The 18,469-nt window shown below is 46.6% G+C and overlaps 1 protein-coding gene across 7 annotated transcripts in view; it reads left to right on the top strand.

Annotated features, from left to right (window-relative positions):
• The window catches only part of LOC144768536 (uncharacterized), a 1,350,740-nt gene that overhangs the window by 983,103 nt on the left and 349,168 nt on the right, over nt 1–18,469 (top strand). The gene's annotated exons all lie outside the window — the stretch shown is intronic.

Raw genomic sequence — 18,469 nt, 5'->3', positions numbered from 1 at the left:
TCAATGATTTTGCAGTACTGGCCGACAACCTATCCACAACTGTTGCTAACCTTCTAATTTTGACGTCGTTAAGAACCAAACCTAACAATGGAAACATTGCTCCAAATACATCTCCTACTACTTCTACATCTCCTACTTCCCTTTTCATTTTCCTCGAAGTCTTTCCTTCTATGATTGCTAAATCCTTTGCATGATATATTTTGGGGAAGACAATTGCCAAGTAACACGAACCATACCAATTGTCAGGTAGTTTTACATAGGCATTTCTCCCACATACAAAATACACATTCGGAATAGCTTGCATTCCTTTCATAAAATCTTTCGTGTAGTACTCTAATTTAAAAGAGTGCTCGCAATTAACTTCACCTACAAATTCACTCTCATAATACGTTTTGCTTCGAGCTAAACATAACTTTCCCTTTTGCGTTCTATCCAACGCTATTGGACCATTGCTACCTTTCTTTTTATGTAGCTTCTCTTCTTCGGTCCAATCTGTTTTCCATTGTCCTGACATTTTCAGAATTTTCTGCCGTCTGCATCGATCATCTACTTGTGCTATAAACCTTTTCTCCACCTCTGTTACTTTGCAAGTCAGATTATTTCTACGCGCATATGATGTATCTAATGTGTCCCAAGGAAGAAAGAATTTAGCTAGTCTATCCTCCTTTTTGTAGTAGTCCCACTTGTTCATCTGCTTATAATTCGGAACTTCAGGCAGTACCGAATCATAATTTGAAAAGTAGTACTCAAACCCTTCTCTACCATAAAATATACTAAGCAGTAAACTACATGTTATCCCATAAGTCAATGGGAGATGGTGATATCTAATGCCTTCGTCTACAGAAACCGGCAATTGCATACAAACGTAGCAATCTTTGGCCTCCATGGCATTGATATATTCGTACAATAATTTGGCATATGCATTTGACCTAAAGTTTCCTTGTGACACGTCTATGTGTAATCCACGAGCTTCATCTGCAAGTAACGCCTTTTCATGCGTAACAGTGCTCTCCTCCTTCCTTCCCACAAGAGCAGGTTTCAAGGTCGTTACAATTTTTACATTCGCTATTCTTTTATCATTCTCATGTCCTGTCATGTAAGATATCGTTACTACTATGATTATGAGGAATATCACTATTGCTATAAGTGTACCTACTATACATCTAGCCTTTCTGTTTGGGTTGCCGTTCTCCATGTCATCAAACAGCGTACCTCGTTCTCTAGCGAAAATTCTCTTTTCCAGTCTTTGGTTGCTTGTTTGCTTTCACAGTTTTTAAAGTACTTTTTATCAACAGGTATCTTTTTTCACCACAATATCTTTTCTCTTCTTAGCAGCAGACAACCCTAGCCCTTCTCCGTCCTCTAAATGTAATCCCTAATTTTATTCTTCTTTCTACTCGGTGCTAGGTTATCTTCTTCTTTATAATAATCGTACAAAAGTCCTTAAGCATCAACAATTATTTTCGGTCCTGCAGCTTTCACAACAATTATTAATAGTTCAAAGCGAATAACTTTTTCTTCTTCTTCTGACATTTGCTGACCAACTGTTGGGAATTGTAATCTTTTTAGCACTAAATCTTGGATTTTACTCAGACATGGGGGTATGGGAAGTGTGAAAGTCAGTAACCCCTCAGTCTCGTGTCCAGGCGCCAACATCCATATCTCCACTGCCACAAATGGATCGAGATCGATTACTTTCACGCTCTTCACTCTCCCAGATTTCTGTCCCCAATACATCTGCTAGATAAGTCCACTCTGGGGTGGCGTACCTTCTGCAGGGCACACGTACCCTTCTCGATCTTCGTGGACTCTCAGTTCCTGAATCTGTCGTCTCTTCCTCCTGATCCGATTCTTCAGTGATCGGGGCAAGAGTTCTTTTCTTTTCCCTTTCCGAACTTGGCCTTTTTCTTCTCTCTGGCCAACTGGCTTCGTCACTTTCCGTCTTTCCGCTCCTTGTTCCAAGACCCGTCTCTTGGTCACTCTCAGTTTGCTCGATATCTGTGTCGGACTCCCAATTACTTTCTTCTCCTGAGGCGACTTCGGTCCCACTAGTGTCCTGACCTTCGTCGTCCTGTTCCAACACAGTTCCAGCTTCTTCGATCACCTCCACAGCTTGGCTTTCCCCCTCTATGGCTTCTCCGCTTCCCGCCGGATTCTTATCCGAGAGAGGAGCTATGTCTTCTAGAGGTGTTGGCACTCTTCGGGTGTGTGAGGCATGTATCCAGTTTGGCAGACCTCCACACTTCACTGCGGTATTCGTGACAAGTATGACTTGAAATGGTCCTCTCCAACGCACGTCTAAGCAGTTCTTCCTGACATGCTTCTTCACCAGGACCCAGTCTCCTGGACTCAGGTCGTGGCACAAATCTTGTACTGATGGAACCTCTGCAGCCTGGACCTGGAGGGACACAGAATTTACGGCATCAGATAGTCCCTTACAGTAGTCCAAGATCAAATCGTCTGTGATATTCACTAGCGCTGCAGTCGGAACCGATGGCAATCTCATAGCTCTCCCCATTAGCACTTCATGTGGAGAGAGGCCTGTTCTTCTATCAGGTGTGCTACGTATGCTCATAAGAACTGCTGGAAGTGCGTCAGGCCAACTCAGGGATGTCGATGAACAAACTTTAGCCAGTCTGGACTTGATAGTACTGTTAATTTGCTCTACGATCCCTGAAGCTTCTGGTCGATAGCTGCAGTGTAACTTCTGATCGATATTCAAAGCTAAACACAGCATCTTCACCACTTCACTATTGAAATGAGTTCCTCTGTCCGATTCCAAAGAGGATGGCACCCCAAACCTCGGTATTAACTCTCTAAGTAACAATTTTGCCACTGTAAGTGTATCACACCTACGTGTAGGGTAAGCCTCAACCCATCTAGAAAATATGCAGACGATCACTAACACGTATCTGAGTCTGTTGCATGGAGGCATTTCTATGAAGTCAATCTGCATCCTATTGAAAGGCCCCCCAGACCTTCCTATGTGACTCAAGGTAACTGGTGTTCTCTTTCCCACATTTAGTTGCTGACAGATCATACATCGCTGACACACTGTTTCTGCCGCTACTCTAAACTTAGGATTGAACCACGTTTGTCTGAATACTCTCACCATAGCATCTCTCCCTATATGTGCTGATCCATGCAATTTCCTTGCCATTGGACTAACAAGCTCATTTGGTAATACTGCTCTTCCGTCGGCAGAAACCCAGAAATTCATCTCACTTTTTTCACACCCTGCTGTTTCCCAGCTCTTTTTCTCATCAATAGGTGCATTTTCCTGTACAACTCTCAATTCATCCCATGTATCTACAGTGTCTAACAACATGGTCAATTCAGTTCTTTCCTGGATTCCCCCCACTTTTGCATCAGTGTGAGAATATCCCTGCTCTGCGCAATAACGCGCTACTTCATCTGCGTATTTGTTTCCTAGTGATACAAAATCCACATTTTTTGTATGCGCTACACATTTGACCACAGCTATGGCCATAGGTTTTTGCAAAGCCTCTAACAGTAGTTTCACGAATTCTCCATTCCTAATGGGAGAACCCGAGGAGGTCATGTAACCTCTTTGAGACCATAACTGCCCGTAATCATGAACTACGCCAAAACCATATTGGCTATCGGTGTATATAGTGACTCGAAGTCTGTCGCCTGCTAGGCAAGCACGAGTCAAAGCCACAATTTCAGCTACCTGTGCGGAGTGTACTCCTTCCAGGCAAGCGGCTTCTATAACTCTGGTAATCGTGCATACTGCATAAGCGGCTCTCAGCTGACCGATATCGTTTCTTACGCATGAACCATCGACGAAGAGAATTTCGTCTGGGTCTGTCAATGGCTCATCTACGATATCAGGTCTCGGTTTGGTACATAGTTCAGTCACATCGAGGCAGTCATGCTCTGTACAAATTTCATCGTCCACTTCATTCGGAAGTGGCATCAAGGTTGCAGGATTCAAGACAGAGCATCTCTTTAGGGTTACATTCTCGGCAGCCAATATAACCTGCTCGTAGCGTGTGAGCCTGCTATTCGTCAGATGCTGAGTCTTAGTCCTGGTCATTAACAGTTCTACAGAATGTGGTACATATACTTCTAACTGATGACCCATAACTACGCTTTCAGATCGTTCAATGCTGACACCCGTTGCAGCTATGGATTTGAGACATCCGGGCAACGCTGCGGCTACTGGATCTAATGTAGCCGAAAAGTACGCCACTGGCCTACGCGCATCTCCGTGGACCTGTGCTAATACCGCTAACGCGCATCCCTCTCTCTCGCAGCAGTAAAGCAAAAAAGGTTTAGTGTAATCTGGCATTCCCAAAGCCGGGGCACGACATAAGTCCTCCCTCAGCTGTAAAAACGCCATCAAACAATTTTTGTCCCATGGTACCGGATCACTTACTCCTTTGTGCGTCAGTTGCAATAACGGTTTAGCCTTCAGTGAAAAGTTTGCTATCCACTGTCGACAATAACCGACCATGCCTAGAAACATCCTGACTTCTCTTTGTGTCGTAGGCGCGTTCATTTTCATAATCGCCTCTATTCTGTCTGGAGACACCTTCCGCTTTCCCTTTTCAATCCTGTGGCCTAAGTATTGCACCTCAGTCTTACAATATTGCAATTTACTTGGAGACACCTTGTGTCCATTCTCGGCCAAGTGATTTAACAAGGTGATGGTGTCTTCTCTGCAAGTTTCCTCAGTTTCTGACGCAACTAGGAGGTCGTCTATGTACTGGACCAGAACTGAATTCTTGGGCAGTACCAGACTCTCAAGATTTCGTTTCAATAACTGGTTAAAGATCGATGGGCTCTCTGTATACCCCTGAGGGATACGACACCATGTTAAGACTCGATCTTCCAGCTTGAAAGCGAAAAGATACTGGCTCTCCTCATCTAACGGTATCGAAAAGAAAGCCTGACACAAATCTATCACGGTAAACCATTCAGCTTGGAATGGTATCTGAAATAATATCACTGATGGATTCGGTACCACTGGACAACATGAGACAACAATGTTATTAATCTTTCGAAGATCCTGCACTATTCTGTATTTTCCACTAGGCTTCTGCAAACCCATGATCGGGGAGTTACATGGACTTCCCACGATCTCCTTCAGAATTCCCTGCTTAATCATGGATTCGATCACAGGCTTGATCCCTGCAATTGTCTCTGGCGTTAGCTTATACTGTGGCGTTCTTGGATACTCAGCATGGGGTCTTACCAAGATTTTTACCGGTTCCACTCCTTTGATCAGTCCTATTTCTTCCCCAGTAAAATCCCATACCTCAGCTGAGACTTTCTCCCTCAAGTCCTGCGGAAGCTCCTCCACTGTTAAGGTAGGATATAGTTCCACACACTCTTTTGAGTTTACTACTTTAAAATCAGCATCCTCATCCTTGGTCTGTACTTCTACTCCCTCTGGTGTGCAATGTATCGTGCAATTCAGTTTGCACAGCAAATCTCTCCCTAATAAGCACACAGGACTAGAATCGCAAATCACAAACTGATGTTCGTCACTGTAATTCCCTATCCTTACTGACACTGGTTCGGTCAAGGGATTTGTCATCCTTTTATTCGCGACTCCTACCACCTGAATTGTTTCTCCTGATATTGGCAGACCTGGGACCACCGCAGATCTTAATGTGGATCGAGTGGCCCCCGTATCTACCAAGAAGGTTGTAGGACATCCCGCTATTTCAGCCTCTACGTATGGTCCTCTCTGATCTACCTCCAAAGCGGCTCCTAGCGTACAATCTTCCTCCCTATTCGCCCGCTGCCCTGTAAGAGGATCAACGTAGTAGCATTCCTCTCCTCCTACAAACAATGGCATCTGTCTGTAGGTTTTCCCTCCGTTTGAGATGCGAGGTGGTTGAGGAAACGGGGCTCGAGGAGTCTGAGTCCCTCCTTTGACAAACTTGCCCTTCGGGACTGTGGCTCCCTTAACCACGTTATTCTGAACCTCTTCCTCCTCCTGTTCAAGATCCCCTGACTCAACATTGTAAGGACACTCGCGTCGCCAGTGTCCCACCTCGTTACACTGATGGCATCTCGTCGTCTTTTTCAGTGTCGCGATGTCCACTCTCGGTCTCGGTCTTTCCCCCTCATCTCTGCTTTGATTATTCTGTTTCTTTGCCTGCGTTCCTGTTCCCTGCTGCCGCGGTTTATCCTTTCCAGCAGCTTGCATTTGCACTAGCATTAACTTTTCTTTAAGCTTCTTTGCCTTAGAGTCTATCTCGTCACTACAGTACCTTGCATACCTCAGAATTTCATCCAAAGGCTTATTCTGCCAACAGATCAGATGCTGCTGGATCATTAGACATATTTCTGGTCTTAATCCGAGGACAAACTTCGAAACAAACTGTCCTATGTCCTTGGGATCCATCACATCTAACCCGCTGTACTGCTTGAACGCTTTCAGTAATCTCTCATAGAACTCATGAACTGTCTCTTTCGGCTCCTGAGTAGTTCGATCTATCTTTACCCAGTCTATGTCTTGCACCGGCACTTTCTCTTTTAGCCATGTTATTACTCTCTCGTAATTTTCCATGACTCTGCCTGATGGACCATTCGTCCGGGTATCTCTCGGAGGCTCGCAAGTAGGCCATCCAACACTGAGCTTGCACGCCGTCCACAAATCTCCGGGTACTACGATATCGAACAGTGTGTTCAAATCGATCCACAGTACCTTCGAGATCTTCACGAATCTCTCTACCTGCTTGTACCACTCGACGGGATTATCTCTAAGCTTTGGGAAAGAATTGGTAAATGCCGCCAAATCCCCCCTACTCCAGGGCACATGAACGTAGCTTCCATTCGCGATTTCTCGCAAAGGGAAGGCTTCCATTCGCATCAAGTCTGCGTCCTGGGACTTCTCAAGCACACTCCGTCTAACGGAGCCCTTTCTGGACCATCTTTCCTCCCATTTATCTAGTTCTCTCCATATTCTGATACTTACGATCAATTCCCTTATGTGTACCTTCAGCACGATCGTTCTACGGTCATCCAAGTCCTGATCCGTGCAAGTTAGCCTATGGTTACTCTGTAAAGCTTTAGTTCGTGACAGGTCTACCATGTACCTATTTGCTAAATTAGATAAGTTCTCATGAGCTGACCTCGCCCTCCGAGTAATATCTTTGGATAAGAACAGTATCTCATCTGGTGTATACGAAGCTAATCTCTCTAATGAAACTGTACCATCAATCAATTCATCCAGATCTGTCTTCAAACTCATCACGTCAAGCCGTTTTGCTTTTATTTCCGCTTTTAGCATCTCAGTTCTATGTTCTTCTCTCATGTCCCTCTCACCTCCACTGTGCGCCCTACGCCTGAGCACAGGTGAGTTATGAGGGATCTTCCTTTCTTCTCTTCGTTCCCACCCCTCTAGATCCCAAGCCTTTCCATCTTCGCGTGGGGTATGGTGGAATAATGCTCCGTCCCCCAACCCTATGTTCCGATTTTTCGGCTCGGTTTCTCCAGATGTGGGATAGGATCCACCGTTCGGTTCTAGCCCATCATAACTTGCTTGTTGTCTGGTGTCGCTTAATAACCGATAGGTTCCGTCACGACCCTCCATGTTCCCGTGATCTCTTTCGCGATCACCGGATGGATGGCGAGACGTTTCGCAACTTCCTATGTTCTCCTGACTCCGTCCACTATCACCGGATGCATGTCGAGACGCTTCGCGACTCTCCATGTTCCCGTGACTCCAATGTCTTACATTCTCACCTGGGGCATGATGTGTGCACCTAAAGGTATTCTGGTACTCCTGTGTCCTACGTTCCCCTTCACTGAAGGTGACGCGAGGCACTTCGCCACACCCTGCACTTCTGTCTTCGCCCGTTAGCCTATCGCTGTTATCGGTAGGATAAATATCTCTTCTGCTCTCTTGGCTTCCTCTCTCCCACTCGGGGCTGCTTTCGCCCGCTCCACAATGAGAGAGAATCCTGCTCCCCTGCTCTCTCCACTCGGATCCCGTTTCTAAACTTTTATTCCGAGCCTCTTCGGCAGCGTCCCATTCTCTCAGGTATTCCCTTAATTCCTTATGGGTTTTCGGTTTAGGACCCCTCAAATCCATTGGTCCTCTTCGACCTCCCTGTTCTACCCTGGGACCTATTGCGGAATCTAATGGGGTACTCCGACTTATTGGTGCTCGTATTTGCCTGTGGGGATTCATTGTGGCCTTCCTATTCTCCCCTTCTGTTCTTTCATTGTCCCATCGTGCCTGTTCCTCCTGCTGGACCCCTTCCGGGTTGTAGATAGACACAATAGGGCCTATGGTGACCGGGACTTGCAAAGCATCCGGCATTTGATATGACCTAGCGCATTGCGTCTCCGGCACCTTCTGGACCACAAATCTTCCCACTACTCTCTGTTCAGAACTAGTTTGGGGTATTTCCTCAGTCCTATTAACGTCCCATTCTGTTACCGGGATCGACTTATACTCCCCCCACCTAGCTCCGTCCGTTTGCGGTAATATGGGGCTCGCAAGTTCCCCGCTATATGGAGGTGGTCTGTCTATCAATAGCCTCTCTATCAGATCCTCCTCCAACTCGCTTTCCTCATCTTCCTGTTCTATAGGTTTCCGTTCGCCCGTAACTTCCAACATCGGGTACAGTTTCTCTGCTTCTATCTTCTGCACCCTCCATTTCTTTGCTTCATCGTCCCATTTAGCATCCTGTACTGCTTTTACCGATCTTCTCACTCTTTCTTGTCGCCTCTTTACGCCCCTTTCGTGTGCTGTTCTAAACCACACACCAAGAGCTTCAAATTGTGTTGGCCTCGGTAAAGGTCTCATTGACAGCATCGTCGCCTTCAATTGGTTCAACACTTCTAATTTAAACGTTCCAAATCTTGGAAACGCCAGTTCTTTTTGCCCTTCAGTTAGCCTGTGCCACTCGGAAATCCATAATATCGAGTGTAAGCCTACATTTACTGCCATATGATATGCTGGTGTGCCTTCTGGTGGAGCTTCTTCTCCGACACATAAATTTTTCCTTTTTCTTTTAAAGATTTTTCCTAAACCCTTAAAACACTTCATTTTGTTCACGTACGATATTTCTTACTTATTTGCGTCTTACTAACAACCACCAATCCCTGTATGACTCTCGCTAATCAGCCTATCTCAGCACAGTTCTATGCTAATTGACCAACCTCAGCACGGCTCTACGCTGACGTCACTTGTCTCTTCAGCAGCTTCCCTCGTTTCTCAACTCGTTCACGATGTCACATGGGTTTTCATTCATACCTTGAAAAATGACTACTTCCGTCCAAGCGATCACTTCTCTCTCTGACTGTACGGCCACAGTCTAACTGTAATTGCTACCCCAACTGGCACAGCGTCTTTCTTTTTACAGTCGGACACTTGCCTCCACTGATAGGTTACTTACACACAGTAAACGTACGACCAGCGTCCGCTACTCATTTACTCACACGTACGCTCCCCCTATCATCGGTCTGTCGAGAAATCAATGGTACCTCATGACCCCCTCTCAATGGTAGACAAATTACTCTGGGTGTTCGATACACCCGAACCACTTAAGTCCTCTGGACATAAGATTTCATCCGGTTGCGCGCGCTCACAACCTTCCCACAATCACACTACAAGCATTCAACTCCGCTTGACATTACAACACAGGAACAACGTTAAACACCGCAATCTTACAACGCATGACCCTTATACTCACTCTTGACTGATTCTGTTGCTTTTCTCTCGACGCACCATCAACACCGTCTTCGGCTGCAATTCTTCTTCTGGTCGACGATGACTAGGGACCTTGGGGTAAACTAACCTGGCCTAGGTCGTCTTCCTCAAGAAGATAACCATCATTACTCTGCTACCAACTGCGGGGAATGAGATTTCGATATCAACTTATGATTGTGATAAATTTAATAAAGAATCCCATTCATCTGTTTGGACCGCTCGTATCTGTCATTGAGGAAAGGACCACCCTCGCATTTGTTAGATAAACCCCATTAACTGACGCCACTCTGAAGAACCACTTACAACTGATAGAGTTTAAGTGTTTTATATAGAATTAATTTGAATGCGATACAATCCACTCAGGATAAAATCTCCAAATATACAAAATACAAATCGGTTACAATATCAGCCACTTAAGCTTCGGTGTGAAGTGGTTTCTTCCGCGTCATCTGCAGTAAGATAAAGAAATCATCAAATTAATCTATCCCTATTCTATGCTATGTGACAACCCTACTTCGCAAATTTCTTCCCTAAAAAGGTGCCAGCAGTTTGACTCCCACAGAAGTTCAAACTCTCTTAGCCTCTAAAGGAATCCTTAAGTTTCAGAAGCAGTACCCTATCTGCCTACCCATTCGATCTCTCTAAGGGTCCTCGGCCTACTGCTCCCTTGCGCTCTGATATCTCAGCGCATCTGCTCAATGCATCTACCTTCGCCCTTGCTCTGAGCAATTCGTCTCGCTGTTCCTAATCTCCCAATTGCTCATCGCTAATGGTTCTATTCTCACTAATGATTCTGCTCTCCTCCCCGGGGTGCTGTCCCTAATATACACAATCACAGTGTGGGTAGAACGCCCCTTGACGCCCACCTCGGACTTTCCCCGATGATGTCAACTTCATGCTTCTTCCATTGATCCACTCCTTGCGTCGTTCGTTAAGTTGACCTTTTTCTTAATTGTCATCTTCATCATCTCATCGTCGACTTTTATTGATTCTTTCAGATCGAGTATCATATGTATTTAGATAAGGCTTTAACTCTATGTCTCCTAGCTTGACCCTACCAGGTCCTGTGAATGGTCTTGTCAAAACATAGTCCATATTTAAAGTGTCTTTCCTCACGTTCAAGCAATAAGCTCCGTCCGGCATTGTCACCTTAAATCTAACAAGTGCTAGACTTCTCGGCTCCCACGTCCACATCAAGCTATTTACGACTTTCTCAAACCCTCTAAATTACATACATTTGACTATGCTCCTGCGAACTCTTGACCAGTTAGGTTACAAACACAAATGCCCTAAACTTCTTCCAACATTCCTACAGAAACCCTCTACACAGTATAACCTTTGATATACATTTATATACTCTTACTTTAGCAAATTGACTTAGTTATACTTAAATACATTTTACATCGGATATATACTACATAAAATACAATTGCGTAGAGTATAACTTATGTACTCCCCTTGGTTACATCGTCATGTAAGTTCCTTATACACTCATCCACATTTCTCCGTTTAAAGTTACACACGTACACGAATTCTACGGTGCACGTTCTATATTTCCTAAGCATTTCTATATTACCCATCAGGTATACGGGTCTTCTAAATCTAATGCATTTTAACATGTAAACACATTTTACATTTCTTATACCATGCTATCACATTCGTTGGCTTTTATGCTATCATCGCCAACTTAACGTTACAATGTGCGTTTCATTCCTTCGTTTATGACATATACGTCTAAATATGGCTACAATATACTTTGCATTCAAATTGCGCTCTCTCAACAGTAATGCTTTCTGAACATGTGTAACGAAGCCCACGTTGATGCCTGACAGATGTCCAGGACAGGGACTCTACAAGCTGATGCAGTGGTTGCAGCTTTGGTAGAATGAGCACTCAAGTCCTCAGGGGGTTGCTTTTTGCCCAGTGCGTGGCAGATCGTTATGCAAAGCACTATCCATCAAGTATTGTCTGTTTCTGCACTGAGTTTCCTTTCGTAGCTCCAACATACCCTAGCAAGAGTTAATTGTCCACGTGGCACTCTCTTGTGTTATCTAGTTGGAACAACAATGCTCTTTTTGGGTCCAGGCGGTGGAGTTCCTCTTCTTCTCTAGAAGGGTGAGGAGGAGCAAAAAAGGTAGGCATGGCGATATTTTGCCCCACATGAATGTGTGTCACAACCATCTTGTCTGGGTAAAAGGTGGTATAAGGTGAATGTACAAAGAGGGCCTGCAGTTCGCTGACCCTCTTGGCCTATGTTTTGGACAATCGAAAAGCCAAGTCATTTCAAGCTTTATTCGATTTATAAAATACAACCATAAAAACGTTCTAAAAATGTACATTATCCATTAAGAAAAACATTTGTTCATACAATCCAATACATTATACAATCTAGTACATACGAGTACTGAAGCAGTTAAGGGAGATTGATAAAAAGGTTAAAATATTATAGACTAGAAGAAAAGCATAAAAACATTTAATGGAAAAGAGGCAGATCTATACTTGTAGACCTAGGTGTTTTCCTATAATATGGCCTCCAGGTAGGGACTATTTGTTCTTTTGATCACCATTTGTGCAAAAGTGATTACAGCGTTACATACAATTACATTTTCCAAATTACAGATATAATGAAAAGCATGTTTATAAAAATACAGATTGCTATCAATAAATAATATCTGTAAAACATACTTCCTAATATCTCTGTAAACATTTTAAAAAAGTATAAAGTACAATGTCGTTTGTGATGATTTTCAATCACACTGGCACTTTGGAAGGGTACGATTCCACTTGCCATCTTGGGGAATGCAATCAAGTGGTGCAGAGTGCCCAGGGGCTGGGAGGTGGGTGTGGCTCCAGGAGGGGCAGGGTGAGTCAGCTCTGGGCTGAATAGGAAATCTGGGCTGGGAGTAGTGGGAGAGGTAATCCCCTGACTCTGAACAGCATGGTTCCTGCCCTAGTAAATGCTGGCTCCACCCCCTGTGGTGTGTCTGATCACCTAGCCCCCACCTGACAAAGGGGAAGAGGAGCTTGCAAAACAAAGTACTCCAAATCCTCCCTGATCGACTTGCATCTGGTTCCCCCATGCCCTGCACTAAAGACAAAGAGAATGTTGGTATAAATATAGGGGCTGTGACCCCATGAAGTTGTTCTGTACCTGTTCCTAAACCTGCAGGATGTGCTGATGCTGGGGCCCAGGAGGACCTTCCAGGAGGGCTGCCTCCCTGGGCCCAGCATTGCCCCCTTGATTCGTAGGACCTCCAGGACTTCTTGTACTCGTAGCGCCTCATGAGTGCTGTGCTGGGTTTTCCTATTTGCCCAAAGCAGAAGGAGAACGTGTGGGCTGCACATCGCTGAGCTTCCGCCCTTTGAGAGGAAATCCCGACCTGAGGGATTCCCCTGTGATGCTGGAAACAGCGGGTGCCCACCCGCTTATTCGATCTTAATTGCAGGTGCCCACCCCGCTTATGCATGTATTTTAACGGCAGGTGCCACCCCGAATGTGTCTGCTTAAGAGGGAGCCTACTACTCATTGCCGCCACGAAGAGAAAAGAAACCGCGATCCGCGGGCCGCCTGGTTGCGGGTGGGGCCTGGCGGGCGGAAGAGCAGTGAGGCCGGAAGAGAAGCGCTATGTTCGAAGACCCAGGCAGGACCCCACTCCTCACTGGGACGTACCCATGAGGAGGTGTGGAGCTTTGCGGGCTCTACATCCAAGTCCCAGGTCCCAGGAGGGGTCTCGGGTGCAGTGAGGAGATGTGCGGAAGCGGATTTGGCGGGGCTCCCGTGAGCGAGGGAAGCCCTGTGCCGCAAGGGGAGACCGAGTGAAGCTTCCCAGCGAGTCCCGGTAAGTGGGGGATCAAGATGTGCAGTGTGGTGCCAGTTGAAGGCACCGTGTCTGTGTTCCTGAGCGGACCAGCCATAGCGGGCTGCACCAACGTTGGGCATGTTTGGTTTGAGAGCCCGTGTGGCTCCAACGAGGGGCATAATTATTGTTAAAGGGCCCAGAGGGGCCCATGCTTTCCCCCCTATGTGGCCTTTTTCACAGTTGCCCAGCGTAGCAGTGGGCAACTGCAATAATGGGGACATGTATTTGTAGAGCACCAGTGAGGCCCGAGGGCACAGTTGTGCCAGGGCCTATTTGCCTATTCACAGCTGCGCCGCACCAGTGCGGGCAGCCGCAACATTTTACGCAATTGTCCAGAGGGCACAGTGAGTGCCCAGGCCTTCATTGCATCCCAGTTGCATGGCAAGTAGCGTCAGCTGCAACGTTTAGGCTGTTAGTTCATTGGGGGCATGTTTTAGGAGATAGGAGTGAGATGCACTCCTCTGCCCCAGCGCAATGTCGCACTTTGGAATCCGCTGCCTTGGCAGCAGCCCTGACATTTTGGACATAGGGCACTTAAGCCCCTTTGAGGAGGCCAGTTGGCCAGGGGGACTGTGGGATTTGTAGGGCCTCAGGCCCCAATGTGATTGATGTGGTTCTAGGAAATGTGATTCATGTACTATGATTTACGCGCCCTGTTTGATGTCTCTAACTGTGGTTTATGTATGAGGCTATTTGCATACTGTGATTTATGCTAGTGAGATTATTCTCTACTGTGAGTTATGCCCCTAATGTGAGTTATGCTTATGAGGTTAGGGTCTAATGCGTTTAGACTTATGAGATGATTGCATAATTTTTTTATGCTGGTGAGGTTGGCGCAGGATGTAATTTACGCCTAAATGTGATACTGTGCATAATATGGTTGATGTTACAGGATGATGCTGAGTACAGTGTTTGCCATTGATTAGTGGCTGGGTTCTACATTTATGATATATCCTACATTTACTAAGTTCACTTTGTGATGGTTCTGACAGTGGTACAGTTGGCCCTGTCAGGTGTACATAATCCCATGTAGATATTACCTAGTGCCAGGTGGCACAATGTATATTATGTGATTACTATTCTGATATGTTATGAGAATACAAAGGCTATTTTTGATATAACCTTGTGTGGAGTTCCTTTTGTGGTGTGCCTGGTATGTTGTTGCTGTGTGCGTGCGCAAAGGCTTTACAAATGGCCTCCGGGATAAGCCTGACTGCTCGTGCCAAGCTACCAAGGGAGTGAGTAGGAGTGATCTTTGGCGTGTAACTCCCTTGCCCTGACTAGAGTGGTGGTCTCTGCCTGGCTTTGGCGCAAGCCTTAGCCAACCAGAGATCGCATTTCTAATATTGGTTGTCAGTGGTGAGGATAGGACTCGCGTTTGCGCAGTACCACAGCAACAACTGGTTACACTACAAGCTCTGCATTTTAGATAGTCACATGGATGGAGATTATTGTGTCTGAGTTTGTTTTAAGTATCATTTCGTTGAAATGTGTGTTCTTGTTGCACTATGAGTTGGGGGTCCTGCCAAGGACAGAAACCAGAGAATCATCTGAAGGAGTGACTGACCTTGTGCAGACTGCTATTTCTTGAGTTGGCCTGAAGCTGAAGGAGGGACTGCCCTTGTGCCATTGTGCTATTTCTTGGGTTGGCCTGATGCTGAAGGAGTGATTACCCCTGTGTTGTCTGCTGGTTCTAGGGTTGGACTAAAGTGGTAACTTAATTGGCATTGAGTAACTAGCTCGGGAGGGTAGATTATCCCCTAAGTGCAGTGTGAGTTGTCTGGTTTCACCAGTAAGGGTGGGATCCAGTGGTAACAGCAATATGGAGTCCAGTGCAGGAAGTCCCATTACCAGAGTATGGTACCAGGTTCCCGGTTAAGAGGGGGACAGGTTGAGATTCAGGGGCAGTAAGGTGCTGTCTCACCAGCCTGGTACAAAAGGGGTTGGTGATGGACGGAGCATCTGAACCAATCAAACACTCACACCCAGTCAAACGATCTGGGTTTAATCCATCACCGTTTTTTAGCCCACTCTGCCACCCCAGTTCAGACATGGCCATATGCAAATCAGTTTGACCCTGTGCCTCATGGGAACAGTCCAGCCCGAACTGCCAAGCCATGCCTTCCCTGGACCGGAAACAAGCTTCCTAGGACCGGTTTCTGGCATTTCAGCCGTCTTCAGCCAGGCTTGCTTGAATCCAGTGGCAAAGTGAGCAAGGGACTCACGTCTGAGCATACCCCGCCAACTTATGGCGAACAAAGCGGTACAAAAGGGGGTGATGATGGACGGAGCATCTGAACCAATCAAACACTCACACGCAGTCAAAAGATCTGGGTTTAATCCATCACCGCTCTTTAGCCCACTCTGCCACCCCAGTTCAGACATTGCCATATGCAAATCAGTCTGACCCTGTGCCTCATGAGAACAGTCCAGCCCGAACTGCCAAGCCATGCCTTCCCCGGACCGGAAACAAGCTTCCTAGGACTGGTTTCTGGCATTTCAGCCGTATTCAGCCAGGCTTGCTTGAATCCAGTGGCAAAGTGAGCAAGGGAATCACTTCTGAGCATACCCTGCCAACTTATGGTGAACAAAGCGGTACAAAATGGGGTGTTGATGGACAGAGCATCTGAACCAATCAAACACTCACACCCAGCCAAAATATCTGGGTTTAATCCATCACCACTCTTTAGCCCACTCTGCCACCCCAGTTCAGACATTGCCATATGCAAATCAGTCTGACCCTGTGCCTCATGGGAACAGTCCAGCCCGAACTGCCAAGCCATGCCTTCCCTGGACTGGAAACAAGCTTCCTAGGACCGGTTTCTGGCATTTCAGCTGTCTTCAGCCAGGCTTGCTTGAATCCAGTGGCAAAGTGAGCAAGGGACTCACGTCTGAGCACACCCTGCCAACTTATGGCGAACAAAGCGGTGCAAAATGGGGTGGTGATGGACGGAGCATCTGAACCAATCAAACACTCACACCCAGTCAAAAGATCTGGGTTTAATCCATCACCGTTCTTTAGCCCACTCTGCCACCCCAGTTCAGACATGGCCATATGCAAATCAGTCTGACCCTGTGCCTCATGGGAACAGTCCAGCCCGAACTGCCGAGCCATGCCTTCCCTGGACTGGAAACAAGCTTCCTAGGACCGGTTTCTGGCATTTCAGCCGTCTTCAGCCAGGCTTGCTTGAATCCAGTGGCAAAGTGAGCAAGGGACTCACGTCTGAGCATACCCTGCCAACTTATGGCGAACAAAGCGGTACAAAAGGGGGTGGTGATGGACGGAGCATCTGAACCAATCAAACACTCACACCCAGTCAAAAGATCTGGGTTTAATCCATCACCGTTCTTTAGCCCACTCTGCCACCCCAGTTCAGACATGGCCATATGCAAATCGGTCTGACCCTGTGCCTCATGGGAACAGTCCAGCCCGAACTGCCAAGCCATGCCTTCCCTGGACCGGATTCCCCCTTTTTGTACCGTCTCACCAGTCTGGGAGGTAGTGTATGTGGATGAGTAGTGTGTTGCATGGGACGATTGGGTGTGAGGTTTTTTGGTTATAAGGAGCTGCCACGGGAGGCAGACCTTTGGCAGTGTGCTAGAGGGTCTGCACAGGCATTGGGGAGTGATTCTAACAGTAGTGGCTTGGGTATCTTCCGGTCCTGTGTGGTGAAAGTGGTTCAGTGTAGCCCAGCTAGGTCCCAGTGGAATGGGAGGGGTATAGTGGCTCACGTCCAGTCTCAGTGGAGAATCTGTGAGTGTGAGACAGTGTGCCTCATGGTGCCCGAAACACAGTCTCAGGGCCTGGAGGGTTCCCTAGGGGAGCGCCAGGTCGGGGGCCTAGGCTGTACTTGTAGGCCGTTTGAGGGGGATCTCCCTGTCAGAACCCGCTAGCATTCAGGGCCAGATGTAGGAGCCCTAATACCGGTCGGAAACGGCCGATTTTGGCTGTTTCTGACCGGTATTAGGGTTTTCTAATGTAGGAGCATGCTTTACAGAATCGGTATTTTACCGAATCTGTATTTACAGATTCTGTAAAATTACCGAATCGGTAAATACAGACTCGGTAAAAATACCGATTCTGTAAAAGCACATGTAGGTAGCACATCTTTGAGTGCCGCAGGCCTTTCAGATTCTGTATTTTACCACCCAATCCAATTGGGTGGTAAAATACTGAATCCAGGTGTGCATGCACATGTGTGCATGCACACCTAGCCATGTGACAGACAGACATGCCCTAAGGGCATGTCTGTGTGCCACATGGCTCACATGCCCGTCTTTGGGGTGCTAGAGGGTGTCAAAGTGACACCCCCTGCACCCTTGCTAAAATCGGAATTTACCGATTCTGTAATTACAGAATCGGTATTTCCCATTGATTCCTATGGGCTTCAAAGCCCATAGGAATCAATGGGCAATACCGATTCGGTATTTACAGAATCGGTAAATACCGAATCTTAACGATTCGGTATTTACAGATTCTGAAATACCTACATCTCCCCCCTTCATATTTCCCACTTCTTAAATACCGAATCGGTAAAATTCGGTATTTAAGAAGTGGTAAATAAGAATTACCTACATCGGGCCCTCAGTGCGCTATCTCGTCAGCGAGCCATTGCAAACATCGGGATGGCAAAGGAACTACAATTCCCATCATTCCAGGAGGCACGTCACGCAGGTGACTCGATGTGCGCACGCATCCCCAGAAATAAAGAGAAGGTTGCCGAATCGGCGGTGCCGATAATTCCTTCCAGTACCGTGAAGTGCCTTACTGTTGGTGGGTTTGCCTGGTGTTACGGTAAGAAAGCGGGTCTTTCACCTAAGGAGCCGTGTCACTCTCTACAGTGTCATCTTGGAACTTCCGTGTTCGGGAGCCAGACCACGCTTCCTTCGTGGTACCTTGTGTCATAGA

This window comes from Lissotriton helveticus, chromosome 7, assembly GCF_964261635.1.
Source record: "Lissotriton helveticus chromosome 7, aLisHel1.1, whole genome shotgun sequence".
Taxonomy (NCBI): Eukaryota; Metazoa; Chordata; class Amphibia; order Caudata; family Salamandridae; genus Lissotriton; species Lissotriton helveticus.
The sequence above is the reverse complement of the archived record's forward strand: the minus strand, read 5'-3'. Positions and strand labels throughout refer to the sequence as shown.